The 16,249-nt window shown below is 40.3% G+C and overlaps 1 pseudogene; it reads right to left on the bottom strand.

The window, feature by feature from the left end:
• Positions 1-1,082: 1,082 nt before the first annotated feature.
• Positions 1,083-16,189, bottom strand: LOC148110284 (uncharacterized; annotated as a pseudogene).
• Between the last annotated feature and the right edge of the window lie 60 nt (positions 16,190-16,249).

Below are 16,249 nucleotides of genomic sequence, written 5' to 3'. Positions count from 1 at the left end.
CACCCCCAACCCCATACAACTCTCCAAGCTGTTCTCCACATTGTGAGCATAATGACCTTACTAAAAGACAAATCTGATTATGTCAGATTTTGAGTAGCTGATGAGGAGAAGGAGCGAACAGTCAAGGTAGAAGAACTTGGAGCCTGGATAGAAAATTAGAAACAGAAGGATCTTAAGGAACATTCGTCCCAGCTCCTACATCTAACAGTGGAGGAGTCTGACGTCCAGTAGGTCAACAAAAGTGATTTGCCCAGCAGATAAAGAGGCACAGAACAAAGGTTTCTCGTTTCGTATTCAGTTTCCCTCTCTGTACTCTATACCCCTTGGTGTCTAGAACTGTGCTGTCACTCTTCTTACCTGAACCTTGAAAACAAAATTTAGTCACTTATTTTATTATTATCACTTTCAAATTAACAAAGGACACATAAAATTGGCTTGGGAAAAATAATAGGCATAAGCATGATTCAAATATTAAGTTCAACAAATGGGCTCTTGGTACCCAGAGAGGAGAACCATGTTATACATTTTGAAAACAGTGTCCCCACAAAACAATCTACTCAGTCTTGGATTACATGTGGATATGAACCAGCTGATGGACTTTAACCATAACATAAGTGGCAGCAATCAAGCCTAGTTTATATTAATTCTGTACAAACCACGTTGACTCTCCCTTTCCTAGAGAATGAGCTGATAGAAGCTAAGGTTGTTTTTTTGTCTGCTACCGTTTGGATATATTATTAAAGGTATAGGCAGTGAGGCAGTAAACCACATGAAACACAGAATTTACTTATGCCCCATCGCTAACATCACCCGCATCCTTCTCTGGGAAGGTGGGCCACAAAGCACATGCTCGGTCACGGCCAGAACATGCAATAGTCTCTTACTCACTTTATGATTAAAAAAAAAAGAAAAAAAGTATCACATTTCATGATGTCAGAGAAGAAATGCTGCAGGGCCATTCTCCCAGGCATAGAGAAATCCAGAAAATGAGCCAAGGTGCAAAGAGGAATGTGATTTCCCAAAAGGCAGAATGAGCTTTTTGTAAACTTTGTGTTCAAAACTCCTCTCTCAGAGGACTTGAGTCAATGTCTTATTTTATCCAAATTGGCTTTCACTTCTGCAACTATTATTAGAGTTGTTGAGTTTTGCTTGTAAGTGTTGTGGATCCTGTGGTTCCCACGTTTTGTCAAAAACAGAATCACCTGAAATATTTCTGCGGTTGAGATGTGCAATGAATTTAGCTGGCTGTTTGAACACTTGCATGATTCTGCTAGCTTTTTGTTCTGTCTTCCTGCTGGTTCTTGTCACTCTTTTCTCTAATTCTGAGCATGGTTAAGGAAAGAAAGGCAAAATAAAAGTCTATTTTAAGCCAATAACACCACCCATGACTAACTATGTACTGTATTTGTGACTTTGGACAGTTCTGTCATTGCCAATTCAGGGACCACAAACTGCCACTACAAAACAAAAAAAATTCATTTTATATTTTTTATGGCCCAAATTCACACATGGCTGTATATAATACTTGTCTTTTACTGAATGTTTGGATCGCTCTCTCTCTCTTTCTTATTTATTTATTTATTTATTTATTTATTTATTTATTTATTTGAAAGAAAGAGCAAGAGATAGAGAGCATGAGTAGGTGGGGGGGGTGCAAAAGGAGAGGGAGAAGCAGACTCCCCACTTGCTGGGGAGCCCAAGGTGGGGCTCAATCCCAGGACCCTGAGATCAGGACCTGAGCCAAAGTAAGATGCTTAACTGACTGAGCCACCCAGACGTCCCACGGATCTCTCTCTTTCTTTCTCTCTTTTCTTCTTTTCAAATGAGGAAAACTGGAGAATACTAGTACGTAAATATCAGCAATATCGTTTTAGGGATTTTCATGCTGTATTTTCCTAAAGCCAACCAAGATCATTCATATGAGTAGAATGAGTATGACTTGGGAATCAAACATGAATAAGACAAGCAAGAATATCTGAAACTGTAGGCCAGGAAGTGGTTTCGGGAGTGAGACAGAGAGAGAGAAAAGGGAAACAAAGATTGTACTGCCAGGAAGACTAACTTCACTGCTATTTTTTATTTTACTTTGAAATAATGTATGTATTTGATTTAAGCAGTTTCTGACCATACATTCTGGTTCATTTCTGAATCATATACATCCTCTCAATTTCCCAGAAGAGAGAGTCATCACATCATGTTCACAATAGAATAAACATGGGTTAGTGAATGGACTGATGACTAAAACTGTAAGTTGTGAAGAGCCACAATGTAGTTGGGAAGTTAATGCACAGGCAGAGGAAGCCTGCTTTGTGATTTAGAACAAAAATATGGAAGTCTCTTAATGACTCCATTTCCTCTCGTACCACCTAAGAAGCATATAAATCTATTTTTAAAATTGTTTTAAATGATGGTTAAGGGTTGTGGTGGTACTATCTTGATTTTAGATCGCTTATGTAGGAGCAGAAGGGTAAAGCTGTGAGTATCTCACTTCAGTCATTTGGCTCTCATCACTAAATTGGCTGTATATGACGATAAAGAACTGCCCCAAATCGGTAGGGTTGAGCAGAGATGTAAGTAGCATGGTCAAGGTGACTGGCTCCAAAAGAGAACAGTGAAGCCATTGTGTGTCCTCAGTAGGCTCCTTCCCCAACATCCTAGGGAGATTCCGGTCTCTACTGCTGGCTGGAGTGCAGCAACACGTCATGGAGGATTTTCTGGGGCTGTTGAGGGAGACTGTGTAAACCCTATTTTGACATTCTCTACTTTTTCATGGTGTGCACCAGACAGGAACATATGGTTCCAAATGTCTGTGGCAGTTGTGTAGAGGACACAACAGATAGAGTTGTTTTATGTTGAGAGTATTCAAAGAAGGGGGAGGGGAATACAGGATGCAATGAATTGGCCACAGGAGAGCAGAGGCCTTCGATTTCAAATCACCTATTATGGTCATTAGAGAAGAAAAACTGAGAGAGTTAAAACATTGATAATATCTACTGCTGTGAGGGAAAAAATATCCCCATTGATTATCGAAGAACTAGTCAATGACAAAAATCAGTAATACTCTAAAATTTTCAGTTGCTTGTCTAATTTTATAGAATGCAGGTATTTTGTAGTAGTAATTTACAAAGGGCTTTCACTTTGAGGATTTTAAAAGATAAACAGAGAATCAGTTCATAAACTGATATGGTTTCCTATGTGAATTTGCAGCTCAATAATTTGTACTGTGGTTGGAGGACATTTGTTTACCTTGCCCTGGGATAAATATCCAGAGAACTGGGCTCTTATCTGTTCTTTCCTCAATATGTAGCAAGCTTTTAGAGATCATTTCATCTGCCCCAAATATAGGAGTTGCCCAGAAGTAATGCATTTCTGTTTTCACTCATTTGGGATTTAGTGGCTTTTTATGACTGAGGTCACCCCACTCTCACCTTGCTATTATGCTACGGATGATTCAAAGGCAATTAGTGCACAGATTTGGGGATGCTTCCAAAATTGACTGGCCCTGGATAAACTCAGGACACTTGAATCAAGTGATGTCTCACAACATGCGTGACTTCCTGAATGAGGAGATATATTACCTTCCTGAAGTAGGATATCACTGGCCATAAAGAAACAAGGCTATCAAACAGGATTCTTGTGACTGTGGTCTACCTTGCGGTGACCAGAACACTAAGGATAAGATTAATAACCCAACTCTCAGAAATTGTAATTATCTCATAATTATGGGACAGCTAAAAAAAAAATAGCAGGGTAGGTCAAACATCTAACTAGGTTGGAAAATGGCTAGAGAAATATACTTCTGTGTCCTCTCAGATGCAAGCAGAGACAAGAATTTAATTGTTATTAGTTAATTTGGGAAGTGATTCCAGGAAAGATCAGTATAGGACTGGTGGTATGAGACAGGAGGGAGAAGATAAAATATGCCTTTCCTAGCATGTTATCACTGCAGGCACTTGGAACGAACCCCTTTGGGGATCTCGGGAAGAAAATGTAGAACACACCTCAGAGTTCTCTCAGTTGATGGGGGCTACTTCCAAGGGCGTTGACTCTCTGGTACTGAGCACAGGCCAATCTTCCAAAGTCAAAAAGAAAGAAAAACAGAAAAACAGCCCTCAGGAAGAGTCGCAGCTATTTGCAGGAAGCCCTGCTCACATGCAGAGGTCACCGCTGAGAGTGTATGGGTGAGGCATGGAGAGCATCTGTTCCTGCAATTTACACTAAAAGTTATAAAATAAGTGCTTCTGGATAAAGGTGAAGGATGGAACACAGTTCCTCCAGAAATCTTATTAAAACTACACTACTGAGACTGGGAGAAAATACAGCCATTGAGGATTGGAAACCTACCAGGCCAGCTCGAGAATGCTAAATCTTAAATCAGAACTGCCAAAAAGGAAGTGCCAGCTTGCTCTTCAGAGTAGAGAAGTCCCATGGCTAAGAGCGGATAACCTGGTGCCCCCATGCCCCAGGGACCTGGGGGAAATGCAGGGCTAATGGAAACAGGATTGTTGGAAGTCTCTTTAAGCAGTAGTTCCATCCAGCACTGGCGAGTTTCCTCTCCCCACCACCCTCATGTAAAACTGAAGGCATATTCTCTGAGAGGGTAAAGCAGAGGCTCTCTGGACATGAGGATGCCCAGCTGAACTAAAGTAAAAAAAAACAGTCTGGATTGGGAAATTAAGCAAACACAGATGCAAACAGAAGTTAAAGTCAGCCAGCTCTTCTATCGGTGGCCTCCCAGTTCATAGACAGACAGACCCTTACTCTTAAGAGAGGGCACCAGAAGGAGGGGCACATTGGTGCAGCCACTGTGGAAAACAGTACAGAGGTTTCTCAAAAAAGTAAAAAAAGAATTACCGTACAATCCAGTAATTCCACTACTGGGTATTTACCCAAAGAATATGAAAACACTAATTTGAAAAGGTATATACACCCCTATGTTTATGGCAGCATTATTTATAACAGCCAAGTTATGCAAGCAACCCAAGCGTCCATTGGTAGATGAATGGATAAAGATATATATATATATATATATATATATATATATATATATATATATATACATATATATATATATACATATATATATATACACATATACACACACACACACACACACACACACACACAATGGAATATTACTCAGCCACAAAAAAGAATGAAATCTTGCCACTTGGCAACAATATAGATGGATCTACAGGATATAATGCTAACTGAAATAGGTCAGTCAGAGAAAGACAAATACCATATGATTTCACTCATACGTGGATTTTAAGAAACAAAACAAAGAAAAAAGAGAGAAACAAAATAAAACAAAACAAAAAACAGATTCATAAATACAGAAGACAAATGGATGTTTACCAGAGAGGAGGTGGGTGGAGGGAATGGGTGAAATGGATGAAGGGGATTAAGAGTACACTTATCATAATGAACACTGAGTAAGAAATAGAATTATTGAATCACTGTATTGTACACCTGAAACTACTAGAACACTATACATTAATTATATTGAAATTTTAAAAATTTAATTAAGAAAAAAGAAAGTCCACCAGAAAAGTCTTCTCTTGCAATGTAATCAACCCAAGAGAAAACTCTTAAATATACTCCTAGATTCTTAAATATACTGACATCAGAGTTTCCCTGATGTCATGTCATGTTCTTCTTTATCAAAGCTGAGAACCCATAAGCTTTGCTTAGTTTTGCGCAGAGGTTTCAACCAGCATTCTGGTCCCCTACTTTAAATATAAACAAACAATAAAGGGTCATAGGATATTTGAGAAAGTTTCCACCATGGACTAAAAAACACAGAAAAAAGGCATCTTGAAAGTAAGAGAGACTATTTAGGGGAGATAATTCCCCAAGAATACCCTCAGAAGGTTAAAAAAGATATTGCATCTATGAAACAAAAATATTTTTAAAAATTCAGAGAAAAATATCACTCATAATATAAAACATAATAGCATAAATAAAAAAAATAAAAAATAAAAAAATCATAGAATGATTTTGAGAAAATGTCCCAGAAGGATATACAAGTTGACAAAGAGAGGCACTAATGCAACAGGTACCATATCTGAATAAACTGAATTTCAGAAAGAAAGATCTTGCAAGCACTTTTACTAGGAAAGTTATTTGAGTATGTATTGAGGAAAAAGAAGAAAGAAAAAGAGAGATAGACAGAAACAGAGACAGAGAGACATAAAAAAGGAATAAGAAGAAAAGGAGGAAGAGCAGGAATAGATAGTATTCAAAGCCAGAACTAAAACAAAAACACCAGAGATGAAATATAGAAAAAAGGAAAAGAATCTCCAAGATGATGATGAAGGTGGTATTCCATCCCAGAGGGACGCTGATCTGCATATTGATGGCCACCAGACGCTGATCTGCATATTGATGGCCACCAGTCCTGATGAAAGTAGTGCTAATTCAAAAGATGGCCATGTAGAGGGCTGTCACTATCATCACTTCTGATATTCTATCATTCTTTTTATGTCACATAAAAGAGCTTCTTGACCACTTGTTCTACCAAAACGAGAGAATAAACCAAGGACTACATGTATGTAGTGAAGAATTTGGCTTTGCCTAAAGAGAGGTCTGGCCTTTGCCCTGGGCTTGGGGAGGGAGTCTATGTTATATCTGACAGGCATGTCCTTATTTAGGGAAGAAACTAGCCATACCTGATAATCTGAGGGTTGAGGCTGGCCACGGCAGAAAGACCAACCTTATGATTTAGGGTAAGGAGTTTGGCTCACATGATATCTCTTGAACTGGAGAGTAAATTAATCATGTGGATAATCAAGCAATCAACCAATCATGCCTATGTAATAAAACCTCAACAAAAACTCTAGAGCTCAGGTGAGCTTTCTTGATTGGCAATATTCCATGTATATTGTCACATGATGATGGCAGGAGAATAACACATCCTAACTCTGTGGGGTGAGGACAACAGAAGCGTTGCATTTGGAACCCTCCCAGATTCTGCCCTATGTGTATCCTTTTTTGGGTGATTTCAGTCTATATCCTTTTCCTATAATACTCATAACCACGAGTAGAATAGCTTTTAGTAAGTTCCGTGAGTCTTTCTCACAAATAATTGAGTTTGAGGGTGATTTGGGGAATCCCTCAAACCTACGGTTGGTGTCAGAAGTGAAGAAAGCCTCAGGGACTGTGTCCTTAAACCTGACATTTTGGCTAACTCCAGACACATGAGCTCCAGAAAACAGAGAATGCATCCCAGGAAAGGAAAGACAGGAATAACTTAGATTTCCTTCCTAGACAGGGAGGAAAACTGCCAAAATGACAGCTGCGTTGAAGGCCAAGAGAGCCCAGAACAAAGAGCAGGGAAATGGAGGTTTCCATGAGAGATGCCTCCAAGGGAATATAAAGAAGTACAAGAACATTTGTGAAAATTGGATAGGGAGGCTCTTGGAATCTATGTAAAGGAGATGATGCAAAGAAATCAAGACAATTAAAAAACAACGACAACAACAAGAAGACAAATACGAAAAACAAAGAGTAAGAGGAAAATGTAATCACAGTTCATATGGTGCTCAACTGTGCAGAGTTTAAAATAAACCCCAAATAGTGATTGAATCTGAAATCTTAGTACAGGAAGAAGAGGAGAAAGTGAAGCTAATGGGATGATGGTCTTAAAGAGTGAACATTTCATACACCGTGACAGGATGATAAATAACACTCCAAAATGATGAAACCAGCAAGAACTAGGTGTGTATATTAGGTAGAAATATGGGATGTGCAAATGCTAGACAAAACAGCTGAACAAGTTGGAGAGGAGGAGCTTATAAAGCCGTTGTGTTGTTTTTATTTAGTACTATCTAACTTTTCAAATTATATACGTGTATTTCTTTGATAAACAAAAATAATAGTCTAAAAATACACAACACTTCTAGGAGGAGATTATAAGGAGAGAAATTAAGCCAAGATATAGTAATTAGAAACTTGGTTTAATTTATATGATTTAAATATAAAGAAGCTTAGTGTGTTCTGTTGTCAGGAGACATAAATTGGAAATCCGTAAGGAAGGGTAGGCTGAATAAAAATTAGAATGTTGTAATAGTTATGAGCTCCAATTCAGCTGTTTAAAAGCAATCACTAGCTCTGTAGCCTAGGTTCTTCAGATTTCTGTGCATGTATTCAATCATTCCAAAACAAATAATTTGAGTTTATGAGATTGCTGAAAATAATGATTATTAAAACATAATATGGGGATGCCTGGGTGGCTCAGTCAGTTAAGCATCTGATTCTTGATTTTGGCTCAGGTCATGATCTCAGGGTCCTGTGATAGAGCCCCACGTTGGGCTCCATGCTCACCAGGGAGTCTGCTTGAGATGGTCTCCCTCTCCCTCTGCCCCTCCCCCTGCTCACTTTCTCTTTCTTCTCTCTCAAATAAATAAATTAATTTAAAAAAATTATGTAAAAGCAAACTTTAAGCAAACTTTGCATACACGAGTTACATGCACAGGATACACCATTTTATACCTCCTTTCCTGAACTGAGATTTCTCGTCATGTTTTATAGACCTCTTGACATCCCCAGCAGTCAAAACCAATCAATCTATAAATATTAAATGAGCTTTGGTTATGTATCAAGAGTTGGGGAAAGTCCTGAATGTGCCCAGAACCCCAGCACTGTCTGCATAGATCCTGTCCTTCTGGTGCCTGCAATCCAAAAGGGGAAGGAAACATAAACAGACGAGTAAATAGTTAAAATGGCTGACAAATGCTGAGAAGGAGAAGTATAGGGCGCTATAAAAGAATCAAATGGATGCATGAACTTTTCATTTTGGACCCAAGGAAAGTCTCTCTGAGTAATGAGATGTGAGGTATGAATAATCCTTCATTAGGAAAAGTGTGAAGAAAAAAGAGTGTTCAAGGTGCTGAGAGCAGCTTGGGGAAATGTCCTATGACATGAAGAAGTGGACGTGAGTGAGGGCCAGCAGAGGACCAGTACAATGGGATCCAAGCAAGACAGTTCCACATCATGTGCCTGGAAATGCAGAATGGGGAGGATCATCAGGGGCAAACACAAGGAGAAGGTGATATGCAGCCTGGGTGGTGAGGACTCTGTCTTACAAAGCACGTAACTGACTAGGTAGATAATGACAAATGAGTATAGGTAAGAGAGATGAAGCCAGAACCAAAGGTTTCCTGTCAATATTAGAGTAAATTCTCAAATCTTTGAGAAGCTGGTAAGGATTCCAGAGGATCTGGGCTCTGCTCACATTCCCCATTTCATTGATGCCACCTACCCTCTCTCCAGCTCACATCTGCCCACTCAGGTCTTACTTCAAACATTTTTATGGTTGAGAACTTCCAACAACAGAGCCTTCGCCCCGCCTGGATTGTTCTTCTTCTCCTTCAGTAACCCAGCTACTTTTACAAGGTGACCTACAAAGGCTACTTCCTTGAAACTTTCTTAAGGTCTTACTCCAAAGCGAGTTCCTCTTTTCAAATCTATCACATCCTTTCACTTTCCTTCATGGAAACTGCATTCTGTCTCCATGGCTCAGTGTCCTCTTCTGTCAAATGAGGGTATTACTATCAGTGAGCACCTCAAAGGGTCATGGTGACTCTGAACTGTAAACCACTAAAAATAGTGCCGGGCATGTAGTAAGGGCTTAGTAAATGTTAGTTATCATTTGAAAGAAGCCAGGCACAAAAGAATATATATTGTATTTACATTAAGTCTCAAAACAGGCAAAATTAATCTCTGCCATTAAAAGTCAAGGTAGAGGTGATTTGCGGGCAGGAGTGGAAAGTGGCTGAGAGATGCCATAAAGGTTCTGATAGTGATTTGTTTCTTGTTTGGATTGTTGATTACATGAGGGTGCGCACTTTGCGATAATTCATTCTTGAGCTCTGCATTTAAGATTTGTACCCTTTGTACTTTAAAAAGTTTCAAAAGTCAGCTATCATCATCATCATCATCACCAACATCATCAACAGCATCCATCATCGACATCATTCGTAACTCTGTATTTATTTGCAGAAATGGTTACTTGACTGGAGGCTCCATGAGGGAAAGAACCAAATCTATTCACTGTGTCTCTAATACCTAGTATAGTACCTGAAACAGAACATAACATAAGCCTTCTGTGTCACTCTTCTATTCAAAGGATCGGTGACTTCCCATTTCATTCAGACTGAACATCAAAGCCCTCACAACAGCCCACAAGTCCTTAGTGGATCTAAATACCCACTATCTCTCTGAGTTCATCCTTACTGCTCTGTCACCCTGAGGTATATTGAAATAGGTAGAGCTGGTAGTTGTGTGACATTGTGAAGATATGAAGTGTCAATGAAAAAAATGTCAATGAAAAATTAAGTAGTTAATTTTATGTAAATTTCACCTCCACTAAAAGAAAAAAAGTGGGTGCTCTAGAACTAGACTGAGTTCAAATTCTGGCTCTGTCACTCTGTTGTGTAATTTCTGACATGTCGCTCCACATTTCCGGATCTCCATTTTCTTACCAGTAACATTTGCAGAAGAGGAGTCCTTACCGTGCAAAGTTGCTCTCAGTATTAAGTACGTTAATACTACGAACAGAGCCTAGCATATAGAATAAGCACAAAATGAATAAAAACCATAAATATTATTTTAAGAGAAAGCTTATCTACTCTATAGCCAAAAGGGAACAGAGATGAGTTCTGAGCCCTTCCTTTCTAAAAATGGCTTTCAGAACTGGAAGGAGAAATGGAGAACATTAGTCCCCATTGACTTTTACGCATTAGTCTAACTACGTCCTGTTACAGTTGAGGCCTAAAGAAGTTATGTGACTTGACCAAGAGCAAGTGAGCCGTGGTGGGGACCCAAGTCTCATGACATCTGAGTGCCAAGCCTGGATCTTTTCTTCTTTACTCTTGAAGAGCCTCCCTTATGCATGGAGGTAGCCAAACACCAACCTGGTTCGGAGCTCCACCTGACTGAATTTCTTTACACTCTTAGGTTGTATAATAGGATATAAAGATATGAATAAATAAGACATTTTTGTTTTCCTTCCAAAGATTTCACTGCAGTTGCTTTCCACAGTGCTTTCACAGATGGACCAGTGTTACTATAAAAACTGTAGTAAAATTGTTAAGGTGTGTGTCATGATAGCCACAGTGTTGAAGAAGGAAATGATCCGAGAAAGCCCTACCCCATCTCACATTTTACTGACATATGAAGAAACACGTGTAAGATTATACCCCAGTTTTGCTCGACACGGTGTACTACATTAATGTCCTGGGGATAACACTAAGCATAAACTGATCTGTGTAGGAGATTTGCATAAAACCAAAATAGAAATTTGTCTTATTATTTGGTTCAATCTTACAAATATGCACTTATGAATTGTAGGATGCATGGATTATGTGAGATCATTCATTCATTCATTCATTCAATGAGCATTTATCAAGTTCCCCTAAGTGCTAGGCAAGTGCTAAGTGCTGTGGTTTTAAGCAAAAAGAGTAGTCTGCCATCACTGAGTTTATAGGAAGGTAAATAAATAATTAGTTGATCCTGATCTTGAGGGAACTAAGCAGGCCACTGTGAGGGAAACTAATGGGAGCAGCTGACTTAGATTCAGATGGGCAGAATGGATAGAAAGAGGCCAATGTGGGGAGAGGGACAGTGAAGAGTCTACTGTGAGAGACCAGAAGGAGGATTGTGGGGATTTGGATGAGTGCAGCGGTTCTGAACCTGGGACTATTCCGTACTTCAGAGGACATTTGGCAAGGTCTACAGACATTTTTTGGTTGTTACAATTTGGGAGGAAGGTACTACTGACACCTAGTGGATAGAGTCCAGGGAAGTTGCTAACCATCCTATGATGCACAGGACAGCCTCCACAACAAATAATTTCCTCACCCAAATATCAAAAGTTTTTAGGGTTGAGGAACCCCACACTAGTATGGTCGCCATGGAGCTACAGAGAAAAAGATTAAAGGAACGTTTTGGAGTTAAAACCAATACTGTATGAAAATGGACTGGATATGGGAGGAAAAGTAAACAAGAAATCCAGGATGGCATCCTGAGTTTACAGTTTTAATAGTTTGAGAGAAGGTGTTATGCATATTGAAATGAGAATATTTGGAAGAAGAATTGGGGAGAGGGCAATGCTGGGGCACAGAATCAAGAGTCTGACATGTTGGGTCAGAAAGAGTAATTAGAATCGGCTGTGTGAATCTAGAGTTCAGAGGTAAAATCTGAGCACAAGATAAAATTTGGGAATCCTTGGCTAAAAGCATTTAACATCTTAGAAACATATGACATCGCCTAGGGAAAAACGTATAGATAAAGAAGTAACTTAAAATGAGGATTTTTTTAAAAAGATTTTATTTTATTTATTTGACAGAGAGAGAGACAACCAGCAAGAGAGGGAACACAAGCAGGGGGGAGTGGGAGAAGGAGAAGCAGGCTTCCAGCTGAGCAGGGAGCCCAATGCGGGGCTCGATCCCAGGACCCTGGGATCAGGCCCTGAGCCAAAGGCAGACGCTTAACGACTGAGCCACCCAGGCACTCCTAAAATGAGGATTTTATCCTAAATCAGCTACGCATTCCTACCAGCTCTAAAAGTCACTTGATCTTTTGCTCTCAGTGCCCTGGGTAACATTGTAAGTATACTCAAGTATACTCACTACATTCTGAAAACACAGTTTTCATCTGAGCTCCTTAGTTTATTTTAAGCTATTTTTCTTTGTATCTAGCTATCTTCTTTTTTTCGTATCTAATTATCTTCTAAAAATTAAGTAATTTTGAATGGATTAGTATCTAAGTATGTCATCGGCTCTCATAGAGAGCACAGTGCTGCATGTTACTCTACTGCTTTCTTATTAACCACACTGCAGCAATGTAAGCTTGAGGTTTGGGGAATGGGAAAAAGACAGTATGCATTCAAGTGGACATTTTTATTCTTAAGAGGGCACTATAAAAATGTGAATCAAAAGTGATTAACATAGTAATTTTGAGCAAAAATAACTAGATGTGTATATACACAAAATACAGCCCTTCTAAAAAGCACAAAACAAATGAACAGCAGCTGCTGATCACTCATGAGTAACCCAACACCATGAGCCTGTGTACATGAGCAATGAAGGGAAGCATTTTAACAAGGAAATAAATTTTAGTTTTAAGCTTTACAGAATTTTACAAATGATACTGAAAAGTGACTTAAGTGTGTCAAATATCCTTTGAAAAAGCTACTTTAGGAAATGCAATCTTTCTAAGATCTCTACCAATCAAAAAGGAACTGTAATAAAAATAATAAAAGTAATAAAATTTCCTTAAATACTATTGAACCAAGTACTATGACTATATGATTAACTGAATCAATATTATTAACTCATTTCCCACCAATGTATTTTAATCTCTACTATATGAGGCATATTTAAACTAGAAATATATGTGTAGATTCATTTAACCAAAAAAGTAATTACCACAAATGAACTAATTACACTGTGTAACAAGATCCTTGGAAAATGCATTATATATAGTAGTTAATACAATCCTCCAATGGCCCCACTGTGTTATGATCATTTTTGTTTTCCAGATGAGGATATCAAGTCTTAGAGAGTGTGTCAGTCAGTGTGGAATCAGTCAGGCTACAGTAACAAACAGACCTCAAAACACAACACTGGTTCGTTACTGATTTGTCACCAGTTTGCTGCTGGTCTGGCAACTGTTCAGAGCAACTCTTCTCCATAAGGTGACTCTGGGATCCAGGCTGATTTCATTTTGTCCTGCTGTGGCTTTCAGAGTTACTCTGCCAGGAGAAGAGTATGCTGAAGGGCCATGTGAGATCTTTCACTGCCTTCCTTTTCACCCAGAAATGGCACATACCACTTCCACTCATATTTTGTTAGCTACCGACGGTCGCATGATTACACCTAACTGAAAAGGTACAGACTTTAATGTGCCTTGGAAGGAGAAAAATGGATATAGATAAGCCCTAGCAAGCTCTACTACAGGGAAATAAAGTGACTTAACCGAGGCTACAAATCTAGAATTAGGTAAAACCAGGATTCAAAGACTTCAAAAGTTGACCTAACTCTAGACTCCAGGTTCTCAAGACCCAGGGATACAATCTTTACTGTCTTTTGGCCCTGGATGTAACAAGAAAAAAATAGACAACTGAACATACTTAGTGCAAATCTTTAGGCTTCAAAATAAATCCGCTAACAATCTTTATATTTTTCACTCTAAGTACTTAGTAATCACAGATAACGACCCATTTTTGAGCTTTGAAGCATCACTCCCTCATCAAATCCTTCCCAAACTCCTACAATGAGGCTAAATTTCTCCTTTTCTTCATGCACAAAGTACCATTTTTTGTAACTCATCACACTTCTTCACTATCTCTGAGTTTCATCATGGTAGCAGCCATATTCTGACTGTGTCTTCAGGGCTTGACACGATGCCTCCCACAACGTAGACACTTACTATACACTGAATGAACCAGTGAGTGATTGAATGACTGGAGTGCTGACTCCTTTCTGAAGCAGGCCATATCATTGTTTGATACTTTCCTGACTTAGCAATACCCCCCCCCACACACAAAAATTGGGTGAAATATACTCTTCTTACAACTTCCATCCAGTCTTCTTATTTTTCTTATTTCTTTTCACTTCACCAACACTAAGACTACTTTCTTTTAATATAAGAATTCTCCAATGTGTTCTGCTTTGGCGACTCTCATCCCATCGTATCTGGAACTAGGTCCACCACTTGAAGTATGAACTGACTACCTTCCAGGGCTGGGGTTATAATCTCCCTTGGAGAACAGGTGGTGCATTTTTGCCCATATAGGGACTTCAGTAAAAAGTAGTTTCTGCCACCACATACAAGGTACTCGGGTATTTGGTGAATGAATGAATGAATGAATCTTAAGATGCATTAGATTTGTTTTGTACTTCCTTCCTATTCTAGGCTGGTATGTCTGTAGACATGTTTTTCAAATAGATTGACTCAGTTTAGGTCAGTCCTCCAAAATCCATACTTAGGGGGAAAAAATCTCTATGAATGTTAATGCACCACTAGCAAACATTTATATAGAACATTCCCCAGGAAGCTCAAAGGAAATTAAGCCAAAATGATTAAATACTGATGATTTCCCCAGGGAAGTGTCCTTGTCCTTCTACTGAGAAATAGTCTCCAAACCTACATAGCTAAAATAGCCCGTCTTCCAGCGTTCAAACGTGACAGTCAAAAGAAATCAAGAAAAAGAGTGACGCTGGAAGCTGCCCCTTTCCCAGTTCTGCATCTGGAAATGGAAGCAATTTTACAAGAGATTATCTCTGTTCTGAATGGAAAAGAAGCCACTCTAATCTTAGAGTACTGGAGGTTTCAAGGATCCTTCTTCTCCTCTTCCTTTTCATCCTTGTCAGAGTTAAAACGCTCTGCTATTCTCCGAAATACTGCCGTCGGAGAAGGCGATTCTCCATCTCGCGATGGGAAGAGTCCTAGTTGGTCATCTCCACGACCCCCTCACCGGGACATGGGGACATTACCAAGGAGGCCCCTCTGCCACTCACAGCCCACAGCGGAGACTGCCTCCGTTCCGACCAGTAGATAAGATTTTCTCGGTCTCGAGTATGCAACACTCAATCGACTTTCCAGCAGCACAGCGCAAAGTTGAGGGAAAGGGAGAATGTGCGTGCGTGTGTGTGTGTGCGAGTGTCTGGATCAGTGGTGTTGGGGCGGGCAGTAAATCAAGGGTGGGGCCAGCGAGGGGGGGGGGAGGAAAGCAAGGATTGAGAGAGGCAAGAGCGTGGCTCCGATCCCAGTTAACCTGCAGGAGCCCATCCTGCTCGCTCAGAGCCCCTGCACCAACTCACCCAGTACCCTTTCTCCTTCCTCCTTCTCCTTCTTTCCCCTTTTCCCCTCCTTCTCTCGCTGGCCCCTCCACCTACCCCCCCCCCCCCCCACTTTTCCTCTGACCAGAGGACGAATGAGGAAGACGTGCCCGCAAATTGGGGCAGCAACTTTCCTCAGCTGGGCTCTGGGCTCCGGGAGCAGGAGCGCGCCGATCCTCCGCGGTCTGCGGCCCATGGAGGAGGAGGAGGAGGAGCAGTGATGGGCTAGCGGCAGAAGCCAGGAACCCCGAGCCAGCCCAGCGTCGCCAGCCAGCTCCGCGTTCCCGCGCCCGCTCCCTCGATCTCTGTCTGCGGGGAGCGTGCAGGGTGCCGACGCCGAGCCTCCCAGGGAGGATGAGGCAGGGAGCCGGCCCGGGCGGGCTGCATCTCGCCGGCGTGCGGCC

Source organism: Ursus americanus, chromosome 4 (genome assembly GCF_024610735.1).
Source record: "Ursus americanus isolate L20-20 chromosome 4, mUrsAme1.1.p, whole genome shotgun sequence".
In the NCBI taxonomy this organism is placed as follows: Eukaryota; Metazoa; Chordata; class Mammalia; order Carnivora; family Ursidae; genus Ursus; species Ursus americanus.
The sequence above is the reverse complement of the archived record's forward strand: the minus strand, read 5'-3'. Positions and strand labels throughout refer to the sequence as shown.